This window comes from Bos javanicus, chromosome 29 (genome assembly GCF_032452875.1).
Source record: "Bos javanicus breed banteng chromosome 29, ARS-OSU_banteng_1.0, whole genome shotgun sequence".
Classification (NCBI taxonomy): Eukaryota; Metazoa; Chordata; class Mammalia; order Artiodactyla; family Bovidae; genus Bos; species Bos javanicus.
In genome coordinates this window covers 19,834,596-19,838,798 of record NC_083896.1, presented here as the reverse complement: position 1 = coordinate 19,838,798, position 4,203 = coordinate 19,834,596, and positions in this window count along the sequence as shown.

The window sequence follows — 4,203 nt, the reverse complement described above, 5'->3', positions numbered from 1 at the left end:
CCACTTGCATCATATGAAATCATTCAATGAGAGGACTTTGCTACATCCCAAGAAAGGTTATCCTGTTCTTGCTAAATTCTGTTAGAGTCTCCATCTAATGCAAGGTGAAAACATACCTCATAGATTCCAACAGGAAATGCACTGATGGATCAAACCCTTATCTGTAAAGAGGGAAAAGCATGTCTCTTTACCCTCTGTCTCTATCTACCTGTTCTGTTCTCTATGCTCACTCTCTCCACTGATAATTTAAGTTCCTGGTGTAATAGGTTTCCATTCCCATGAGCGGTTTTGTCTTAAGAAAGACTTCTGTTGGATTTAAAGCTAACTTGGGAAGACATGAGCAAGGCAGAAATACTTGGGCAGGGTGTAAAGATCATATTAATGCCCTGATCTCATAACACTTAGGTGTCTGTAAACTAATAAAAACCCAATGGAAACTGCAACTACCAATGAAAGTGAAACTCTTGGTCACTCAGTTATATCTGACTCTTTCCGACCCCACGGACTATAGCCCGCCAGGCTCCTCTGTTTGTGGGATTTCCCAGGCAAGAATACTGGAGTGAATTGCTGTTTCCTTCTCTAGGGGATCTTTCCGACCCAGGAATCAAACCCAGGTCTCCTGCATTGCCAGCAGATTCTTCACCACTTAAGCCAGCAGGGAACAAGTGCCAATACACCATTTTAATTTTTCTTCCGGATTTTTCGCTTTCATTTGGAAATCTCTGCTAACGTATATTCTCCAATCATTCTCCCATCTCCAGAATGACAAGTGTGAAAATTCCCTGAGTCTACCAATATTTCTAGGTTATCTTGGTATGTTATATGATGTATGGAAATTCTGTGTTTATAAATCATCTAGACATTTTTGTGCAAATAGTCCTTCCTGATATCAATCAGGAAATCTACATGCCACCATTGGGAAGCACCTGGTGTGGGTCCAAGTCTGCAATGCAAGCAGAAATAGAGGGAAAAAGCTCTGAGAAAGACTATATTAATATTACCATGTCAACTGCAGTGCTTCCATGATTTAAAATATTTGGATATTTTAAATGACATCTACACTTAACATTTTCTGCTGAAGATTTTTTACCCTGATTCTTGTTTAGGAAACACAGTTTATGTGGTGGAATAAATGTGTGACTCGTTTTGCTTAACTCCTCCTTACTTAACGACTTGGTCAGTTTTCTTAACCTGGTTGATCATCAACATCCTTGGATAGAAACAGGTGATAACATTAACAAATCCCACTCAGGGTTATTGACAGGAACAAATGTGATTATATTTGTAAATGCATCTTACAAAATATTTTTACTATATATATGTAGGAAATTCTTTTAAATCAAAGATACAAAAAATCCTTTCTCCTGTAACATGCTGTGCTCAGTCTCTCAGTCATGTTCGACTCTTCACGACCCCACAGACCGGAGCCTTCCAGGCTCCTCTGGCCATGGGATTCTCCAGGCAAGAATATTGGAGTGGGTTGTTATGCTCTCCTCCAGGGGATCTTCCCAACTCAGGGATCAAACCCAGTTTTCCCGCATTTCAGGAAGATTTTTTACCATCTGAGCCACCAGGCAAGCCGTTGTCCAGTTACACTGGTTTGCTCTTTTGCTTAAAGAAATGTATTCCTCAATAAATTCTCTGACCATTTTTTTTAGAGTTTAAAATACGATCTTTCTCTAATCAGTAAAGGCATCATACTTTCTTCATTTGGGATCCTAAGACTGAAAAAGATGGTGTTCTCAGGATATGGGCCACGGTGCTCATGTCAGATTCTAGGCTAAGCCCGTCTTGGTCTTGAGAGTTTGTTTTACCACTCATTCAGAGAATTTCCATTCTAGTGGGTGCTGCCAAGATGTATTCCCACCAAAAGCCCACAGGGATTCTTTTTCCCCCAGACTATCTTCCACATTTATTTCTTGTAGACTTGTCACATTCCCCATTTTGAGTGTTACAATTTAATTTCCCATTGTCCTTTTGATTGGCATTCCTGCAGCCATTAGGGATGCAGAGCATCTTGCTTGGCGGTAGAGGTTTGGGTAGGTCTGTAATTCCCGCATAAAGGGTGTGAGGACAATTTACCTTCAGCAGTTGGCTTTCTGAAAATAGGATGTTTTTAGAATTTATTTCTCAGGTGCCGGTCACAGGACATTTCCTGAGGGCAGCTGGTATTTAAGGAACCCCGGGCCTTGTGAATTGAGGTGCCTGTGAGCAAGGACGGTCATATTGTTGTTACAGACGATGTCCACAAGGCGGCAGCACTTTTTCATGCCCACCTTTGCTCCCCGGGGGAAAGCAGAGTCAGGGCAAGTTCGCTTCCTGGGCTGGGAAACAGAGTGGAACGTGCCTGAGCAAACATGAGAGGGCTTGAGTCTCACTACTGTTTCCCCCAAAGCATCTCACAAACAGCCCATCTAGACTGATCCCTCAGGATGCACAGTACATAGCTGAGGGTGTTTAGGTACTAGGAGGCTGCACTCTCAGGAAGGAGGCTTGTGTTAGGATCCCCAAAACCAGAGAGCTCTAGGCTAGCTGACATTTGCCTTAAAATTCCTCAGGGCCTTGATACATCAAGGGACTCTTGTCCTAGCCAGACATAGCACACGGTAGACTTTTAAAAAGTGTTGCAGTGGGACCCAAGCCTGCTCAGCCTCCGGGGATGGGATAGCATCCTAAGTCAGGGAGTTGGACCTAACACAGTGGGCACTGCTTTCCTTCCCTTTTGTTTAACATCTTGCCAACACTCCCTGCAGCGTAGTCCATTTGACAGACTGTGATTATTGTCACCGAACAGCTGCTTGATTCAGGTATTAAGTCATCTAGGATTGGGGTGTCTCTATGGATTTGGAGGACTGATTGCCTTAGAAGATCGAGCAGAGTGGTGAGCATCAGGTCCTCGTGCCTTTTTGACCTCAGATACACCTTTGTGTGAATAGAAAGCAGGAAGTTAGGAGATAATTTTTGTGGATTATCTCTTAGAGCTGCAAATTTCTGTGTCTATGTGGATGGAGGGAAGGAAGGAGGAGGATAATCCATGTGGATGATTTATTACAGGTACAGATGTTGTTGCTTTAGGTACTTACCCCCTAATTTGTTCCAGGCCCTTCACTTATTTATTTATTTCTAAAACCTTTTTTTTTACTTTGAATTCGGATGTCAATTTGTTGACTTGTATGTCTGTCTCATTTGACCTAGATGAGACCTCTTATACCAGCCTGTTCCTTTGCCTGACTGACTTCCCTTTGCCTTGGATCCTTCAAGGTCCATGCCTGTGTTCACCGGTGTTATAATTCCCTAATTTCAGTGTCTGTTTTTTATGCTTGAGAAATAGTCGACTGGATATATGTACCACATCTTGTTTAAGCTTTAATCTCTCATTGGAGATTTTGCTCACTACGTTTCTTGGCTACAGGAAGGAGGTAGTGCTGGGTGTTTGTTGGGGCTCCTGTGCCTTTTGATGGATGGTATTCTCAGGATATAGGCCAAGGTGTGGGAATGTCAGTTCCTAGGCTTAGCCAGACTTAACAGTTTTTTCCCCAGGTACTTGGAGACTGTCCATTCCAGTGTCTGCTGCCAGTGTGCATTCCCAGGGACAGGTTAGGGGATTCTTTTTCTTACAGGATCTTCTCGCATGTATTTATGTAGACCTGTGATGTTGGCCACTGTGAGTGCGGGGATTTGATTTTCCATGGTCCTTTTGATTGGCATTCCTAAAGCAGTTCAGAGAAGGCAATGGCATCCCACTCCAGTACTCTTGCCTGGAAAATCCCATGGATGGAGGAGCCTGGTAGGCTACAGTCCATGGGGTCACTAAGAGTCGGACACGACTGAGCGACTTCACTTTCACTTTTCACTTTCATGGATTGGAGAGGAAATGGCAACACACTCCAGTGTTCTTGCCTGGAGAGAGACAGGGAAGCCTGGTGGGCTGCCGTCTACGGGGTTGCACAGAGTCGGACATGACTGAAGTGACTTGGCAGCAGCAGCAAAGCATCTTGTTTGGTGGGGGAGGTGTGGGTTGGTCTGTTTCTCCACGTCCCGCCCCCGCCCCCCCCCCCCCCCAAATGGGGTGATGTCGAGACCAGGTCGACAAACAGGGTTTCCGAAATTGCGATACGGAGAGAGAAAGAGAAATGAGACACAAGAATTCAGAGAAAAGCGAGGATCAGGGGACCGACACCGCTCCATGGTGAAGGTGCCGAA